The 21,258-nt window shown below is 37.4% G+C and overlaps 1 protein-coding gene across 2 annotated transcripts in view; it reads right to left on the bottom strand.

Annotated features, from left to right (window-relative positions):
* Nucleotides 1-21,258, bottom strand: part of SYTL5 (synaptotagmin like 5) — a 109,663-nt gene that overhangs the window by 64,531 nt on the left and 23,874 nt on the right. The window lies entirely within an intron of this gene.

Raw genomic sequence — 21,258 nt, 5'->3', positions numbered from 1 at the left:
CCAAATTGGTAAGGAAGAAGTAAAACTTTCCCTATTTGCAGGCAACATGATACTATATACAGAAAACCCTAAAGACTCCACCCAAAAAAATACTAGAATTGATAAATGAATTCAGTATACAAGTTGCAGGATACAAAATCAATGTACAAAAATCTGTTGCATTTTTATACACTAATAATGAAGCTGCAGAAAGTGAAATTAACAAAACAATTCCATCTACAATTGTACCCAAAAGAGCAGACTATCTAGGAATAAACAAGCAAAAAGGTGAAAAACCTGTACTCTGAAAACTATAAAACACTCATGAAAGAAATTCAAGATGAAACAAAGAAATGGAAAGATATTCCATGCTCATGGATTGGAAGAACAAATATTGTTAAAATAATTCATAAGCAATCTACAGACCAATAGCATTTTTCACAGAACTAGAACAAATAATCCTAAAATTTGTACGGAACCACCAAAGACCTTGAATAGCCAAAGCAGCCTTGAAACATAAAAACAAAATTTGAGGTATCACAATTTCCGATTTCAAATTATATTACACAGTGGTAGTAATTAAAACAGTATAGTACTAATTTCGAGAAGAATGCTGGTGCAATTTTGATTGGGATTGCATTGAATGTGTAGATAGCTTTGGGTAGTATTGACATTTTGACAATATTTATTTTTCCAATCCATGAGCAGGGAATGTCTTTCCATTTCTTTAAATCTTCTTCAATTACCTTCATAAGCTTTCTATAGTTTTCAGCATACAGATCCTTTACATCTTTGGTTAGATTTATTCCTAGGTATTTTATGCTTCTTGGTGCAATTGTGAATGGGATCATTTTCTTTACTTGTACCCCAATGTTCATAGCAGCACTGTCAACAATAGCCAAATTATGGAAAGAGCCTAAATGTCCATCAACTGATGAATGGATAAAGATTGTGGTATATATACACAATGGAATACTACGTGGCAATGAGAAAAAATGAAATATGGCCTTTTGTAGCAACGTGGATGGAACTGGAGAGTGTGATGCTAAGTGAAATAAGCCATACAGAGAAAGACAGATACCATATGGTTTCACTCTTATGTGGATCCTGAGAAACTTAACAGGAACCCATGGGGGAGGGGAAGGGAAAAAAAAAAAAGAGGTTAGAGTGGGAGAGAGCCAAAGCATAAGAGACTGTTAAAAACTGAGAACAAACTGAGGGTTGATGGGGGGTGGGAGGGAGAGGAGGGTGGGTGATGGGTATTGAGGAGGGCACCTTTTGGGATGAGCACTGGGTGTTGTATGGAAACCAATTTGTCAATAAATTTCATATATAAAAAAAAAAAGAAAGCAAATAAAAAAAAATAAAAAAATAAAAAAAATAAAACAGTATAGTACTGCCATAAAAACAGACACATAGATCAATGAAATAGAACAGAAAACCCAGAAGTAAACCCAGAATTATATAGTCAATTAATCTTCGACAAAGGAGGAATGAAAATACAATGGGAAAAGAGTCTCCTCAACAAATGGTGCTGAGAAAACCAGAGAGCCATTTGCAAAAGAATGAAACTGGACCATTTTCTTCACTATACACAAAAATAAACTCAAAACGGATAAAAGACCCAAATGTGAAAAAAAAAAAGAAGAAAGCTACTATAAACTTCACTGAACCTGTCTTTTAGTGAAAAACATTGAAAATTGAAAAAACTAATTTTAACAAATTTCAATTTTTTTATTAAAAAAAAAAGACCTAAATTGTGAGACCTGAAACCAGAAAAATCCATGAAGAGAGCACAGGCAGTAATGTTTATGACATCAGCTAGAGCAACATTTTTCTAGATATGCCTCCTGAGGCAAGGGAAATAAAAGCAAAAATAAACCACAGTGAAAGAGACAATTAACAAAACTAAAAGGAAATCTAATGAATGGGAGAAGATATCTGCAAATGACATATCTGATAAAGGGTTAGTATTCAAAGTATATAAACAACTTATACAATTCAACACCCGAAAAACAAACAATCCAACTAAAAAATGGGCAGAAGACATGAACAGACATTTCTTCAGAGAAGATATACAGATGGCCAACAAAGAGATGAAAAGATGCTCAGTATCACTCATCATCAGGGAAATGCAGATCGAAACTACAACGAGATATCACCTCACACCTGTCAGAATGGCTAAACTCAAAACACAAGAAACAACAAGTGTTGGTGAGGACATGGTGGAAAAGAAGTCCTCTTGCCCTGTTGGTGAGAAAGCAAATTGGTGCAGCCACTATAAAAAATAGTGTAGAGGCTTCTCAAAAAACTAAAAACAGAATTACCCTATGATCCAGGAATCACACTACCGGGTATTTACCCCAAAAATACCAAAACACGAATTCAAAGGCATACATGCACCCCTATGTTTACTGCAGCATTATTTACAATAGCCAAACTATGGAAGCAACCCAAGTGTCCACTGACAGATGCATGGATAAAGAAGATGTGATATATATACATACAATGGAATATTTAGCCACAAAAAGAATGAAATCTTTCCATTTGTAACAACATAAATAGAACTAGAAAGTATGATGTTAAATGAAATAAATCAGAGAAAGACAAATGCCATATGATCTCACTCATATGTGGAATTTAGGAAACAACAAATGAGAAAAGGGGAAAAAAAGAGAAACCAAGAAAAAAATTGATAACTATGAAGAACTGATGGTTACTAGAAGGGAGGTGGGTGGGGTGAAGGGGAATATAGGGGATGGGGATTAAAGAGTACATTTATCATGATGAAAATAAAATGAAATAAAATGGAAAAAAGAATGCCACAGGAGCATTTTATCTACCATTATAAATTGAAACAGTATAAATGTCCATCAACAAGAAAATAGATACACTATAGGATGACACAATAGTGAAGATGAATGTAATCGTGCTCACATAAATGTGGATAGATTTCACACACAAAAAAATGTTGAGCTAAAAATGTCACAAAGAATACATACAGTATGATTTCCATTTCTGTAGCACTCAAAAATGAAAAATTATATTACTTAGGGACATATCCAAGTGCAGCAAAACCATAAAGTAAAGCAAGGGAATGAAAAATACAAAACAAGAATATTCTCATTCTTCTTTAAAGAGTTCTTTTTTTAATGTTTATTTTTGAGAGAGGGACCTCACGTGTGAGCAGGGGAGGGGCAGGGAGAGAGGGGGACTGAGGGTCTGAAGCAGGCTCTGTGCTGTTAGCAGAGAGCCCAATGCAGGGCTTGAAGTCACGAACCGTGAGGCCATGACCTGAGCTGAAGTCGGATGCTTAACCGACTGAGCCATCCAAGGGCCCCAAGAATGTTCTCATTCTTAAACTGGGTGATGAATACATGGATACTCCTTTTATTATTGTTTAAATTATACATATACGTTATAGAGTATCTTGATGTGTATGATATTTTCACATTAAAAAAATCTTTCTAGTCTATGTAGGTGTTAAGATACTATTCTACAGTCAACAAAGCTAGATTACAGAAATTTGCTAAAGTAGGGGTGGTTATGAAATTACTATGTGGCAACTGTTAATGGCCATCAAACCAAAGATCACCAGGAACCCACATATGGGTGAACAAGTTGAGATATTTTTCATTGCAATGAAGGAAAATACACGCCATGGAGAACCATGGGGCATCTCAGTAACAGGGCATTTGGAAGACTTTCATATAGGATTTGGGCTGACATTAGGTCATTTTGGAGACAGTTCTAGGGAGCAGAGATTTGGTCAAGATTAGGTGAAGTCAATAAGCGGGGACAATGCTATGACAGGTATATTAGTAAGTTTTATGTAGAAGGAGGGCAAACAAGAACAAGGCTAAAGGTGCAATTGTTAAGGAAATAGCAGGTCACATGAGTCAAGAAAAGGGGATGTTTCATACTTTCTGGCTTAAACAGGCACCTTGTTTTTTCTATGCTTAGACAGGGCTATGAATTGTTCTTATTTTGTCTCACTTCATCATGATTGCAGAGTAATCTTGTGGGATGCTGATGCTGAGATTATGTCCAACAGATGAATACCATGGTCTACCTGTGAGTGTCAGCTCATCTTCTAACAGCATCAAAGCCTGCTTGTAAACATCAGACCAGTTTCCGCACGTCAGGGGCTGTAGTTCTCTTTCTCATAACAAAGGACTATACAGTCCCTCCTTGCACTCTCTCTGTCTATGTTCCAACCATTGGTACTCTCTGCTTTCAAGTTTACTGGCAGAGACTCCTATTTTATCCATTTCAGTTATATTTTATCTATTTCAGTAATCATTACCAATACATCAAAAACAAAAACATCAATTTTCTCCTTCTTTAAAAGACAAAGACTCTCACAAGGATACACAACAACATGAAATGTAACGACATGGCATGAATATAAGATCAAGTTATCAACGCCATAGAAGTGACTTACTTTTTAGTTCCCTATCTCATTTTTCTGAGTACAAATGCGGTGCTAAGAAAAATGATCATTAGGACTGTCTCTGTGTTGGATGGCAACTGCATCAGCTAACATAATCATGTGGAATTTTGTAGGTCTCATTAAGATAGCAAAATGAACTAACTGGCTGCATCAGGGTCCCTTTCATTATGTTTCTGCAGTTAAATTTAAAACTAGACCTATAGCAACCAACCTGTTAAAACGAGAAGGGGTTGTAGAAAATGTCAAGGGCTGCTCAGCCCATTGTAACAGGTAGCCTCCCTCCATCAGTCCTTGCTATAAATCGTTCCAGTGGTCCAGCAATAAAATCTCTTTACTTTTATCCAATCCAAGGTAAATGACAATAAAGGTTGTGCTTCCAACTGATTAAAGAATGAGTCACTTTCTGACTCATCTCCTCTCTTAGAGGTCAGGGTGAGAATTTCAATTTTATGGTCTATTAAACATGGAGACAGCCCAGTGGCACTGCAGCATTCTCTCACAACAAACAAAGGGTGTTCACTGCCCATAAAATATCATTCACGCTTCCTTTTTGAAAACCACTCCATAAACAGCAAACAAGATACTCCTAATGCTGACAGATAGTTTAAGTCTCTGAGATCACAGAGGCTAGTAGCAGGAATAGTGGAGAAGTAATGGTCTCTGTTTTCAGCTTTAAAGACAAGGAGGGATTTTAATAAGTCAAATTAGATACGCACCATGTAAATTTCCAACTGTCACAGAAGGACATGATTATAAGCTGTAGTCACAGAAGCATAAGAATTAATTGAAAGTTCTGTTTCTTCCTCCGGACATTTGAATGCATAAAAACAGAATTTATACTACTGAGCTACTGAGGAGACAATACTGTAATAAACTCATCTTCCTCCTTAGAGGGTTAAACCACTCAGGGTAACCCATGTTTTATTCACCTTTGTATTCTTATCTCCTAGTGTACCAACAGGTTATCAATAAATATTGTAGAAGGGATGGATGAATACACTGATGGGATCAATCAGCTAGGTGGATGGTTGGGTTTATTAAGTTATTGCTTCATTAATAAAAGAAGTACAAATGATTCAGAAGTTCTGTATTGATGCATTAACATCTGCAAAGGAAGACAAAGAACTTTCCATTTGTTATTATTTATTCTTACATCCTTCTGACAACAGCTTGTATTACATCTTTGACAGCTGAAAATTTACTCTGTTCAAAGGTCAGATGTATCTGACATGGCTCATATTTTTTAATGTATTTTTTTTAACTTACGCTTCTGACAGAAGAAAACTACCTATGTTTCATAACTTGCTTAAGCCTGAAATGCTTTAACTGGAAAACTACCCTCTACTCATTCACTCACTCTCTTATTCTTCTAATCCATGAGCATGGAATGTTTTTCCATTTCTTGGTATCTTCTTCAATTTCCTTCATAAGCTTTCTATAGTTTTCAGCATACACATCTTTTACATCTTTGGTTAGGTTTATTCCTAGGTCTTTTATGATTCTTGGTGCAATTGTGAATGGGATCAGTTTCTTTATTTCTCTTTCTGTTGCTTCATTATTGGTGTATAAAAATGCAACTGATTTCTGTACATTAATTTTGTATCCTGTGACTTTGCTGAATTTATGTATCAGTTCTAGCAGAATTGGGGAGCACTGAAACATATAAAACAATCACAAACATCAGCAACCTTATTGATAAGAATGTCGTAATTGCAGGGGATTTTAATACTCCACTTACAGCAATGGATATATCATCTAGACATAGAATCAATAAAGAAACAAGGGCCCTGAATGATACATTGGGTCAGATGAACTTGACAGATATATTTAGAATTCCACATCCCAAAGCAACGGAATATACTTTCTTCTCAAGTGTGCATGGAACATTCTCCAAAATAGATCACATACTGGGTCACAAAACAGCCCTTAATAAGTATAAAAGAATTGAGATCATACCATTCACACTTTCAGATCACAATGCTATGAAACTTGAAATCAACCACAGGAAAAAGACTGGAAAACCTCCAAAACCATGGAGATTAAAGAGCATCCTACTAAAGAATGAATGGGTCAACCAAGAATGAATGGGTCATCCTACTAAAGAATGAATGGGCAATTAGAGAAGAAATTAAAAATTATATGGAAACAAATGAAAATGAAAATACAATCCAAATGCTTTGGGATGCAGTGAACGCAGTCCTGGGAGGAAAATACATTGCAATCCAGGCCTATCTCAAGAAACAAGAAAAATCCCCAATACAATATCTAACAGCACACCTAAAGGAACTAGAAGCAGAACAGGAAAGACACCCCAAACCCAGCAGAAGAAGAGAAATAATAAATCAGAGCATAAATAAACAACATAGAATCTAAAAAAAAAAAAACAGTAAAGCAGATCAATGAAACCAAGGGTTGGTTTTTTGAAAAATAAACAAAACTGATAAACCTCTAGCCAGGCTTCTCAAAAAGAAAAGAGAGAGGACCCAAATACATAAAATTAGAAATGAGAATGGAATTATTACAGCCAATCCCTCAGAAATACAAGCAATTATCAGGGAATACTATGAAAAACTATATGCCAACAAACTGGACAACCTGGGAGAAATGGACAAATTCCTAAGCACCCACACACTTCCAAAACTGAAGCAGGAAGAAATAGAAAACTTGAACAGACCCATAACCAGCAAAAAAAATGGGATCAGTTATCAAAATCTCCCAACAAATAAGAGTCTAGGACCAGATGGCTTCCCTGGGGAATTCTACCAGACATTTAAAGCAGAGATAATACCTATCCTTCTTAAGCTGTTCTGAAAAAATAGAAAGGGAAGGAAAACTTCCAGACTCATTCTATGAAGCCAGCATTACTTTGATTCCCAAACCAGACAGAGACCTAGCAAAAAAAGAGAACTACAGGCCAATATCCCTGATGAATATGGATGCAAAAATTCTCAACCAGATACTAGCAAATCGAATTCAACAGCATATAAAAAGACTTATTCACCATGATCAAGTGGGATTCATTCCTGGGCTGCAGGGCTGGTTCAATATTCACAAATCCATCAATATGATACATCACATGAATAAAAGAAAAGATAAAAACCATACGATCCTGTCAATAGATGCAGAAAAAGCATTTGACAAAATATAGCATCCTTTCTTAATAAAAGCCCTCGAGAAAGTCAGCATAGAAGGAACATACTTAAGCATCATAAAAGCCATTTATGAAAAGCCCACAGCCAATATTATCCTCAATGGCAAAAAACTGAGAGCTTTCCCCCTGAGATCAGGAACACGACAAGGATGTCCACTCTCACCGCTGTTGTTTAACACAGTGTTGGAAGCACCAGCAATCAGACGACAAAAGGAAATCAAAGGCATCAAAATTGGCAAAGATGAAGCTGAGATTTCACTTTTTGCAGATGACATGATACTCTACATGGAAAATATGCATTTTCACTAGATACATATTACACAGAGTCTCACTAACTTACAATTTTTAAAATACTTTTTCATCAACCAAAAGTTACCAGGTTTATAGGAAGACAATATATGACCCAAATCAAGAGAAACAAAGAAACAAAATATCAGTCCCATCAGGGACTCAGATAATATAACTGTCATTTGTAGACTTTTAAATAATTATAAATAATTTTTCCAAGAAACTACAAGAAAAAGGTGAAGGTCAACAGAGAGTTAGAATTGTAACAAAAGCAAAATGAAAACTCTAAAATTGAAAAACACAACTAAAGGATGAATAAGTGTGCTTAACAGCAAATTAGACACAAAGATAAGATTAGTGAATTGAAAGACAGATCAGAAAAAATATACAAAATGAATTCAGAGACATAAAAGGATAAAAAATATGGAAAGGAATAGAAGAGATATATGAAAACTACTGAATATATAAGAATATATAAGCTATATATTTGGAGTATTTGGAGTAGAGGAGAGAGAAGGGGGAAAAAGCAATATGGGAAGAGAGATTATCTGAGAAATATTTGAACATGACAAAAGATATTAATAGATGCAAATTTAAGACACTCTAGATTCCCCAACATGGACAAATGTAAATAAAATCAGACATAGGCTAGATGTGTTATAGAAACTCTGTATATACAACAGAAAAGGGGAAAATGGTAAAAGTAGACAATGAAAAATATTATTACAGTTGATTCCTGGACAACACAACTTGGTGGGTTTTTTTCAAGTTTTTATGTAAATTATAGTTAACATTTAAATTATAGTGCAATATTGGTTTCAGGCATAGTATTCAGTGATTCATCATTTAAATACAACACTCAGTGCTCATGATAACAAGTGCCCTCCTTTTTTTTTTTAATGTTTTAATTTTATTTTTGAGACAGAGAGAGAGCATGAACGAGGGAGGGTCAGAGAGAGAGGGAGACACAGAATCTGAAACAGGCTCCAGGCTCCGAGCTGTCAGCACAGAGCCTGACGCAGGGCTCGAACTCACAGACTGTGAGATCATGACCTGAGCCGAAGTCGGACGCTTAACCAACTGAGCCACCCAGGCGCCCCATCACAAGGCGCCCCTCCTTAATACCCATCACCCAACTAGCCCATGCCCTACCCACTTCCCTCCATCAACCCTCAGTTTGTTTTCTATCTTTAAGAGTCTCCCATGGTTGGGGCAGCTGGGTGGCTCAGTCGGTTAAGTGTCCAACTCTTGATTTCGGCTCAGGACATGATCTCACAGTTCCTGAGATCAAGCCCCACGTTGGGCTCTGTGCCTACAGCTTGGAGCTTGTTTGGGATTCTCTCTCTCCCTCTCTCTCTGCCCCTATCCTCCTTGTGCTCTCTCTTAAAATAAATAAAACACTTAAAAAAAAGAGTCTCTCATCATTTGTTTCACTCTTTTCCCCCCTCCCATATGGTCATTTGGTTTTTTAAAAAAAATACTTTTTAATGTTTATTTTTATTTTCGAGAGAGAGAGAGAGAGAAGGAGCACAAGCAGGGCAGGGGCAGAGAGGGAGACACAGAATCCAAAGCAGGCTCCAGGCTCTGAGCTGTCAGCACAGAGCATGACGCAGGTGGGGCTCGAACTGTTGAACTGCAAGATCGTGACCTGGGCCGAAGTTGGACACTTAACCGACTGAGCCACCCAGGTGCCCCTGTTCATCTGTCTTGATGGACAATACAAGTTTGAATGGTGTGGCTTCACTTATATGTGGAGTTTTTTCAATATATTGTTAAAATTTTTGGAGATTTGTGACAATTTGAAAAACTCAGAGGAAATGCACAGCCTAGAAATATGAAAGAATTAAGGAAAATCTATGTCATGAATTGCATAAAATATATGTGGACACTAGTCTATGTTACCATTTACTACCATAAAATATGTACAAATATATCATAAAAAGTTAAACCTTATCAACATTTATGTACACAAAGACTTAGAGACTATATATGGCACTATTTGCAGTTGAGAAAAATGTATACAAAAGTAAAGATGCAGCATTAAATCATGATTGCATAAAATTACCTGTAGTATAAGCTCTACTACTGTAGTAATTTTGTAGCCCCCTCCTGTTGCTCTTGCGGTGAGCTCAAGTGTTGCAAGTATCTACTTAAGGTGCCAAGTGACACTAATCATCTCTGCATGAATAGTTCATCTCTACAGTAAACCACGTATCACAGTAAAAAGTGATCCCTCATGGTTCTCATAGTTTTCGCGTTTAGTGCAATACCTCAAACCTCAAATGACACCACTGGACCCATACAGAGTGCCACTAGTGATGCTGGAAGTGCTCCCAAGGAGTAAAGTCATGATATTACAAAAAAAGATGAATTGCTTGATGTGTACCACAGATTGAGGCCTGCGGCTGTGGTTGCCCGCCCATTCAAGATATATGAATCCACTGTGAGGACCATTGTAAAAAAGAGAAAAAGAAACTCATGAAGCCATTGCTGCAGTTACACCAGCGGGCGGGAAAACCTTGCACTTTTTGCAAAATACCTCTCTATCTTGTATAAAAAAATGCAGCTTTTATGTAGGTGCAGGACTGTCACAAGAAAGGCGTAACCCTATAGACTCTAACGTGATTTGGGGGAAAAAAATGGAATCATGATATGACAACTTAAAGCAAAAGAAAGGTGTAGACTCTAAAGCTGGAGAATTTCATGCCAGCCAAGGATGGTTTGGTAATTTTAGAAAGAGGTTTGCCTTAAAAAAAATGTCAAGATAAGAGGAGAAGCATCTTTAGCCAACTTAGAGGCAGCAGATGAGTTTCCAGACAGCACTTACAAACTCACTGAGGAGAAAGGATATTTGCTCGAATAGGTTGTTAATGCAGATGAAAGTAACCTATTCTGGGGGAAAAATACCACAAAGGACATTTGTTAGTAACGAAGAGAAGCGAACACTAGGATCCAAGACAGGAAGGGATAGGCTAACTGTACTTTTATGTGCAAATGCAGTTGGGTTTATCATCAGCACTGCCCTTATCTATAAAGCCGTTAAACCCCTAACCTTGAAGAAAAAAGACAAACATCAGCTGCTAGTGTTTTGGTTGTACAACAAGAAGGTGTTAACAATGAGAACCCTGCTTTTAAATTGGTTTCAAAGATTCTTGTCCCTAAAGTCAGGAAACACCTTGACAGTAAAGTACTACCTTCTAAAGTTCTTTTGATTTGGACAATGCCCCTGACCACCCAGAAGACCATGAGTTCAACACCAATGAAGTAGTCTACTTGTGCCCAAACACAGTATCTCTAATTCAGCCTCTAAAGCAGGGGGTCATAAGGACCTTTAAGGCTCATTATACATGGTACTCTATGGAATGGATTGTCAACATTATGGAAGAGAACCCTAATAGAGAAAACATGAAAGCATGGGAAGATTACACCACTGGAGACACCGCTGTTGTTATAGGAAAATCCACAAAAGCCATCAGCCCAAAATAATAAATTTCTGCTGGCGAAAAGTGTGCACAGATGTTGTACGTGACTTCACGGGGTTTATACAGAGCCAGCCAAGGAAATCATGAAAGAGATTCTGGTTATGGCAAAAAATGTGAGGAGTAAAGGGTTTCAAGGTATGAATCTTAGAGAAGTTCAAGAGCTAACAGACATCACATCAGAGGAATTAGCAGAAGACGACTTGGTGGAGACAAGCACTTCTGAACAAGAACAGATGATGAAGAGTAAGACATAGAAGAAGTGGTGCCAGAAAACAAATTGAAATTAGCTAATTGAGCAGAGGAGGCTCAGTTACTCAACATGGCTTTGGTTTCTTTCACAACACGGACCCTTCTATGATAGGGGCACTCAAACTAAAGCAAGCCATGAAAGAAGGGTTGGTACCACAGAGAAATATTTTTAGAGAAATGAAAAAGCAAAAAAGTCAGAAATTACAATGGATTTCTGTAAAGTTACACTGAGGGTGCCTGTCTTTCCCGCCTTCTCTTGTACCTCCTCGACCTCTTCTGCCTCTGCCACCCCTGAGACAGCAAGACCAACCCTTCCTCTTCCTCCTTAGCCTACTTAACATGAAGATGACAAGGACAAAGACCTCTGTGATGATCTACTTCCACTTACTGAATAGTAAATAATCATCAGGCTGTACAGTTAATAAACTTCTATGTTCATAGAGTTAATAATCAACTTATCTGTTACATGTGTGTGTGTGTCTCTGTGTGAAAATCTAATTAACTGTGCTGTTAAGAAACGTATGAGACATTTTGTGTCATCATCATCACGGCCTAAGTATTCACTGCGTGGAACATTTTGTGCAAGACATGTATGGAAGTGGTCAGCCTACGCTCACCTAGGCATAAGGTGAGTGATATTTAACATACAATGAACAATGTACTAGTTTCCTTACCATCTTCTAACGTTGCTTTCAAAGATATCACATATATCTTTAATATATATATGTAATATACATAATATCTACAGTATTTTATATCGAAGAAGACAATATTGGTGTAGGTACTGACAGATGATTCATCTTGTAAACAGATGATGTAAACTTAGCTTACAGTATTGATACAGTACAGTAATGTAAATGTATTTTCTCTTCCCTATGATTTTCTAGCTCACTTTATTGTCAAAATATAGTATATAACACATGTAACATACGAAATATGTGGTAATAAATGGTTTATGTTACTGGCAAGGCTTCTGGTCAAGAGAGGCTATTAAGTTTTCAGGGAGTCAAAAGTTATACATAGATTTTTAACTATGTGGGGCGTCAGTGCCCCTAACCCCACGTTGTTCAAGGGTCAACAGTACCTTCAAAAAAGCAACAATATAGTGGTATCTTACTTCCTGACAGAAGCATTGGAAACCAAAAGTCAATGGAATAAGGTCTTCAAATAAGTGAAAGTTAGTAACTTCTAACCTAGAGTTCAGTAACTGGCAAAAACATGCTTGAAACTTAAGGATAAAGTAAAGCATTGCTAAAAACAAAAACAAAAACAAAAACAAAAACAAAAACAAAAACTGAGTATTTATCACCAGGAGAACTACACTAAAGGAAACACTGAAGGGTAACCCTTAGGCAAGAGGAAAACTATCCCAGAAGGAAGCACAAAATGTAGTAATAAAAATACAGAGCAATGGAAAGGGTAACAGTGCAGTAAATCTAAGTAAATATTAACTATAAAATAACAGTACTGTCTTATGTGATTAAGTATGTTAGTCTGAATGTCTGTGTCCCCCTTGTAATTCATGTTGAAACACAATTCCAATGTGTCTGAATGTCTGTGTCCCCCTTGTAATTCATGTTGAAACACAATTCCAATGTCCTGGTATTTGGGGGTAAAGCCCTTGGCAGGTGACTGTGGCCCTTATCAAGAGAGCCTAGAGACTTTCTTTGCCCCTTTCACAATGTGAGGACACAATAAGAAGACAGCTGTCTATGAACGAAGAAGCAGGCCTTCAGCAGACAACATATCTGCCAGAACCTTGATCTTGGACTTCTCAGTCTCCAAAAGTGTGAGAAATCAATTTGTGTTGTTTATAAGCCGCCCAGTCAGTGTTATTCTGTTACGGCTGTCTGAATGGGCTAAGACAAAGTGTATACGTGTATCTCTGTAAGTACAAATACATGTGTATGTCTATGTATAGATATAGATAGATATGCAGATATTCTACATGTACGATAGCACTAGAAGGGGAGTACAGGGAGTTAAAGGATTTTAACATTCTGGTATTTCTTGGAACTGCCAAAAGGACTCATTTATATTAGATTTTAGTAAGTCAAGAATGTATGTTGTAATCTCTCAAGTAATCACTAGATGAGTGATAAAAAATCTATAAATAATAAAGAAGAGAAATAGAAAAAATACTTAGACAACCTAAATGAAGGCCAATAATTTGAAATAAAGAAAGGAATACATGGGACAAAGAGCAAGTAAATAGGTGGTAGATTTTAAGTAAAATGTATGAGTAACTTTTTTAGTACAAATGGAATAAATATCTTAATGACAAGTGTTGGATAGGATTTAACACACACGTGCACAATTATATGCTACTTACAGAAGAGACACCTTAAATATAAGGAAACAGAAGGGTTGAAAGTAAAAGGATAAAAGAGGATTTACCAACCATACACTAAAAGAAACACACACACACACACACACACACACACACACACACACACAAAATGCTGCTGCAGCCATAACAACAAATAAACGTTAAGGAAAAAAATCATAACTTGCCATCAGGATCAAGTTTTCATAATGTACACCTATAAAATATCAAAATCCAAAATATTTAAGCACTCAAGACGATCACTTTAACATATATAAATAAAATATTATCAGAACTAAAAGGATAGAGAGGCACCTGGCTGGCTCAGTTGGTAGAACATGTGACTCTTGATCTTGGGGTTGTGAGTTTGAGCCCCATAGTGGGTATAGAGATTACTTAAAAATAAAATCTTAAAAAAAGAACTAAAAGGATAGATAGAAAATCCATAATCATTAATTGAGAGAGGTTAGTATATACCTCTCTCAATATTGGATAGAATACACAGATTAAAAAAATCAGTAAGGATATGGGAGATTTGGACAACACAATTAACAATCATCATTAATAGATATATCTAGGATATTCAAATAAACACTGCAGAATTTTTTCTTTCAATGGCATAGGAAATATTTAACAACACTGACCATTTGCTGAGCCAAATTTCAAAGACTGAAATCAGCGAATTTCCTCTGACCGCATTGAATTAAGCTAGAAATCACTATCAAAAAGAGATAAAGTTTTATAAAATTAGAAAAAAGACAATTATAAAGATCTCATATCGAAAAAGATGATGGAAATTATTAAACAGAATGCAGTAAAGGTACTAAAATGAATTGACATAAAAATGTGTGGGATGCAGCTGAAGCAGTGAAAACAGGAAAATTTATATTCTGAAATGCATATGTTAGAAAAAACAAAGGCTAGGAAAGCAAGTATCTAAACACCTGAATCAAAAAAATCATTAACGAAAAAAATGGAAAAAAAGGAGAACGAGATATAAAATATGGAACCTAGATGTACTAAAGGATGAGAATATATCCATTCAAATATCAGGGAATATAGAAACTTGAAAAGTTTGAGTCATCACAGTTTTATTTATTTATTTATTTATTTTTTTAAATTTTTTTTTCAACGTTTATTTATTTTTGGGACAGAGAGAGACAGAGCATGAACGGGGGAGGGTCAGAGAGAGAGGGAGACACAGAATCGGAAACAGGCTCCAGGCTCTGAGCCATCAGCCCAGAGCCCGACGCGGGGCTCGAACTCCCGGACCGCGAGATCGTGACCTGGCTGAAGTCGGACGCCCAACCGACTGCGCCACCCAGGCGCCCCAAGTCATCACAGTTTTAAAGTCACTTGAGAAGGAGTTGGGATCCAAATCTCAGTCCAGAGTAAATATCATAGAGAGGATTCCATAGGGGGACGCAAGGCTATAACATTTATTCACCTGAAAGTCATCCAATACACGTAGGGAAATGGAATGATATTATTCTGAAATAACTTTCTTTTATAGACTGGCCATGCTTTAAAGTGACTTTTATTAAACATATTAATTATATTCACAATTTCTACATTAAATATCCATGATGCAAAAAAGTCACTAGTGAAAGATACATTAAATCTAAAGAAAGCAAAAAGAAGGAAACAAATAAAGAAGGCAGAAAGCAATAAAACTCAAAACAAATATGCAATATGGCAAAAAAGATACAAGTATTAGAAAGGAAGAAATAAAAGTCATTCTTCACAGATGACATGATTGTACATAAATAAAATCTGAAAGGCTCCGCAGAAACTGTTATAAACAACAAATAAATTTAAAAAGATTGCTAAATACAAGGTCAGACTATTCAAATCAATTGTATTTCCACATAGCAACAATTAGAAAATAAAATTTAAAAAAGATACTATTCGGGGTACTTGGGTGGCTCAGTCAGTCAAGTGTCAGACTTCGGCTCAGATCATGATCTCACAGTTTGTGAGTTCGAGCCCCACATTTGGCATACTGCTGTTAGCCTAGGGTCCACTTCAGATCCTCTGTGCCCCTCTCTCTCTGCTCCTCCCCTGCTCATGAACTTGCTCGCTTGTTCTCTCTCTCTCTCTCTTAAAAATAAACATTTTAAAAAGATACTGTCCCGGGGCGCCTGGGTGGCGCAGTCGGTTAAGCGTCCGACTTCAGCCAGGTCACGATCTCGCGGTCCGTGAGTTCGAGCCCCGCGTCAGGCTCTGGGCTGATGGCTCGGAGCCTGGAGCCTGTTTCTGATTCTGTGTCTCCCTCTCTCTCTGCCCCTCCCCCGTTCATGCTCTGTCTCTCTCTGTCCCAAAAATAAATAAAAACGTTGAAAAAAAAATTAAAAAAAAAAAGAAAAAAGAAAAAAAAAAGATACTGTCTGGAATAACATAAAAATCAAATACTTGGAATAAATCTAATAATGTGTAAAAGTTGTACCCAGAGACTATAACGTTTTATTGCGAGAAATTAAAAGCAAATAAATAGGCACATAGTGTTTGTGTATAGAGAGACTAAATTCTGAAAGATGTCAATACTCCCCCAAAAGCATCTGTGGATATAATACAATTCCTATAAAAATGCCAATAGGGTTTATTTTGTGGGAACTGTTAAGCTGATTCTAAAATTTATATGAAAATGCCAGGGGTCAATAATAACCAGGGAATTCTGAACAAAAAGAACAGGGTTGCAAGTCTAAACCTGCGGCACTGGCAGAATGATAGATTAGTCATAAATAATACTTGGTTTGTGAAAGTGACACTGTAGAACAGTGAAAAAATGATGGTCATTTTAATGAATGTTCCTGGGTCATGTGCATATACATATTCAAATATAAAAATAAATCCCTAAATCATAAGCATACGCAAAAATCAGTTCCAGGCAGATTGTAGGTCTAAAGGTAAAAGTTAAACCTATAACGATACAGAAGATCACATAGGAGAATATTTTTATGATTTGAAAGTTAAGGAAAGTTTTCTTTAACAGGATATAGAAAAAAAAATCCCACTAATCAAACAGGAAGAGATAAACAAATTGAGCCACTAAAAATTAGAGATTTCTGTTAAATGGCACCATTAAGAGTAAAAAGGCAAGTCAGAAAAGTATCTATAACAGAAATAACCAACGTGGTTTGTATGCAGGATATATAAAGAGGTTCTTCAAATTAGTCAGTAAAAGACAACAGAAAAATAGGCAAGAGACTTGAACTAGCACTTCACCAGAAAGGATGTTCAAATGGTCAATAAATATACGAAAATATTCTCATTCTCATTAGTAATAAAGAAAATGTAAATTACTCCACTATACAGTTAACAAAATTATAAAAGCAAAAAAGTAAAAATGTAAACAATTACAATGTCCGTGCACTGCTAATGAAAAGGTAATGTGGCACAACCACTCCGGAAAATTTAAAATTTGATCTGGCATCATCTACTGAAATGGAACACATGCGTATTCTGTGACACAGCCATTTTAGTCCTATGTATATATCCAACAGAAATGCATACACATGTGTGCTAAGAGACATGTACAAGAATATTTATAGTAACATTATTTGTAAGAGGTGAAAACTGAAAACATCCCAAATATTCATTAATGATAGAATAGTTTATCAATTTATGTATATTTCTCTTTTTAATGTTTGTTTACCTTAGAGAGAGAGAGAGAACATGCAAGCAATCAGGGGAGGGGCAGAGACAGAGGGGGACAGAGGATCCCAAGCAGGCTCTGTGTTGACAGCACAGAGCCCAATGTGGGGCTCAAATCCAAGAACCGTGAGATCATGACCTGAACCAAAGTCGGACGCTTAACCGACTGAGCCGCCCAGGCGCCCCTAATTCATGTATACTTCTACACTGTAACATTACCAAACAGTAAAAACGAATAGATGACTAATAGAGGTGACAAAATACACTAGTCTCACAAGTATAATGTTAACAAAGTTATCAACAAACAAATACACACCATGTCATTAAGTTTATATAAAGTATAAAGGAGTCAAAGCTCATCTATGACGTTAGCAGGATAGTGTTTCTTTTTGGGAGATAAAAAAGGGAGCAGTGACTGGGAGGAGGAATGGGAAAGGCTTCTGGAGTATTAATAATGTTCTACTTCTTTACCTTAGAGATAACGGCACAGAAATTGTTACAATTCCCTAAGCCGTTCACCAGTGCTTCTCAAGCAGGGGCAAATTTTCCTCCTCAGGGGACATTCAGCACCTTCTGCAGGAATTTTTCATTGTCACACTGGAAGGTGGAGGAGGGGTGCTACAGGCATCTAGCGGGTGGAGGCCAGGGATGTTGCTAAACGTCCTGCAGTGCGTTAGACACTGTCACTCTCCAAATTATATCAACCAAGATATCAGTAATGCTGAAATTGAGAAACTCCGCTGTATACTTGTTACTTGTGTTCTTTTGTGTAAGTTAACTCTGATAAAAGAAACCCAGAAGGCCATTTGTATAAGGGTCAATAAAAAACAAGGACATTAGTCTCCATCCAAGTTTTTCTATTTCTCTTTCTTTGCTTCTTGTTAATTTTTAAATTCGATTTGTTGCCTGCTAGTGGTCACTAAGAATGGGGAGGGAGAAATGTCCCTCAAAATTGTGTAGACGCAAAACTAAAATTGAGAAAATTCTGTCCATTAATTTATTATTTCCTTGGTGACTTAGTATCTGACTGTACTGAAAGAGCCTTTATAGCCAACTCTGAAATGCCAAATTAAGGGGAGCAGAATTGGAGAAAGCTATTACAACACACTCAGACAAACTTTCTAAAAAATGTCCAGAGTTGAAAACAGCAACTTCTGCATTACTTACTTGACTCACAGATGTATCGTGTTATTTTCGATGAGAAAGCAAAGTGATCAACTTTTGATAGCTTTTCTCAACAGGCATGAGGAGAAATAGCCAAAGGAAACGATTTGATTTCATGTGAAATTAAGATGTCTAACATTATTTTTGCATCCTGATTTGCAGATGACTAAACTTCATTTAGAAAATGAATACAGATTTGGGAATTCTGAGGAAGATGGATTCCTAAGCTCACCTCATCCCATGGATACAACTAGGTAACACCCACACCAGTGTACTTAACCAGAGAATGACCCAAAGACTGGCGGAGCTGACTTTCCACACCTAAATGTGGACAAGAGGACACACTGAAGAGGGTAGGAAGAGCATAGATGTAGTTGGGAGCTAAACAGACTCACAGGACTGTCCCTGGGAGAAAGGGACACTGCAGGCATGGAGGAGGAGATCGCCACACCAGGCACCTGCATGGCGAAGACAAAACCCGTAACATTTGGCTTTGAAAACCAGAGGGACCTTATTTTCTGAGTTCTTACAATCAGCGGGGCTTAACACCTGGAACCTTAAAAATCAGGGGGCATGGCTCTGGGACAGCCAGGAGGGGGAAAGGAAACTGAGTCCCCATCCTTAAGGAGCACAACAAACAGCTCCACTGAGATAAAGCAGAGAAGCGGTTTGAAAAACACCTGAGGTATGTGGGACGGAGACTTGTTTCTTAATCTCAGAGCATGTGCCGGAGGGGCAGGGATCATTGGGAGACTTCTCCTAGAACAAAATTGCTGGCAGGCACCATTTCCCTCTCTTGCCCCACCCCCAATCTAGACACACAGTCACCTATGGGAATCACCTTGCTAACAGTGTGCCATGCCCTAGCATTCTTCTATGGACCTGCCGCCTCCAATACGCTTTGACCAGAGCTCATCCAAAGTGTTGCCACAAGCCTAGCAGTGTGAAAGCAGCCCTGACAGAGGCCGGTGAAACTCCAAAGTGACCCCTGCCCCAGGAAGAGGGGAAGATAACCACACACACCACTACAGACCCAACAGTGGGCTGGGGGGAAGACACCTGGTCTGACTGCAGGGACCGCTCACCAACAAAAGATTCCCAGGGGACAACTCAGGGAGAGTGCCCTGCAGTTCGGTGCCATTGGATACCTGGCAAATGCCAGGTCTGACTTAAATGAAGCATAAGACAGCCTCAGAGTGGCCCACTAACCCCAGAGAGACCAAACCCTGCCCACAACAGGCAAAGAGAGCCACAACAGTAGAGTGCACATAACACATAGGAGACACCCCTGAAGCACCAGGTTCTGGTGAAAAGGGGACACTACATCGCAGGGCACTCTAGGACTTCTTCTTCATAAGGCTACTACTTTTAAGAGCAGGAGACATGGCTGACTTTTCTAACACATAGAAACAGACACAGACAGACAAAATGAAGAGACAGAGGGATGTGCCCTAAATTAAAGAACAGGGCAAAATCACAGAAAGAGAGCTTAACAAAATGGAAATTAATAATATGCCTGATAGAGAATTTAAAGCAATCATCATAGAGATACTCACTGGATTTGAGAAGAGTGGAGGATCTCAGTGAGACCCTTAAGAAATGAATAGAAAACATATAAACTGTGGACTTTCTAAGTAATTTCCAAGAAATTTGTAAATTCTTTTTTTAATGTTTATTTATTTTTGAGAGAAAGACAGAGTACAAGTGGGGGGGGGGGAAGCAGAGAGAGAGGGAGACATAGAATCCGAAGCAGGCTCCAGGCTCTAAACTATCAGCACAGAGCCCGACATGGGGCTCAAACTCACGGACTGTGAGATCATGACCTGAGCTGAAGTCGAACGCTTAACCAACTGAGCCACCCAGGCTCCCTGAGCTGATTTTTTTTTTAGCAGATACTTGGCAGGCCAGAAGGGAGTGGCATGATATAGCCTAAGTACTGAAAGAAAAAACCTGCAGCAAAGAATACTCTATCCAGCAGGGCTATCATTCAAAACAGAAGGATGGATAAAGTGTTTTCCAAACAAAAATTAAAGGAATTCATGACCACTAAACCAATCCTACAAGAAATGTTAAAGGAGATCCAATGAGTGGAAAAGAAGGACCATAGGCAGGAGTAAGAAAAGTAAGAAGCAGAAAACCAGTAAAATTAAGCATATCTATAAAATTCAATCAAGGTAATCATGAAATAATACAATGTCAAGTATGACAATACATGCCTAAAACGTGGGGGTGGGGGCAAAAGAGAGAGGACTCAGAAATGAAAGAAGAGAAATAACAACCAATACCACAGAAATACAAAAGAATTATAAGAGAATATTATAAAAAAATTATATGGACAACTGGACAACTTAGAAAAATGGATAAATTCACAGAAACATGTAACTTCCCAAAACTAAATCAGGAAGAAATAAAAAAATGTGAACAGGTTATCAGCAATGTAATTGAATCAGTTCTCAAAAAATTCCCAAGAAACCAGGTGGCTTCAGAGTTGAAATCTACCAAACATTTAAGG

This window comes from Lynx rufus, unplaced genomic scaffold, assembly GCF_022079265.1.
Source record: "Lynx rufus isolate CCGP_SWC_20201006 ecotype Redwood Valley unplaced genomic scaffold, mLynRuf1.p SCAF_14, whole genome shotgun sequence".
Lineage (NCBI taxonomy): Eukaryota > Metazoa > Chordata > Mammalia > Carnivora > Felidae > Lynx > Lynx rufus.
This window is presented reverse-complemented; position numbering and strand designations above follow the sequence as displayed.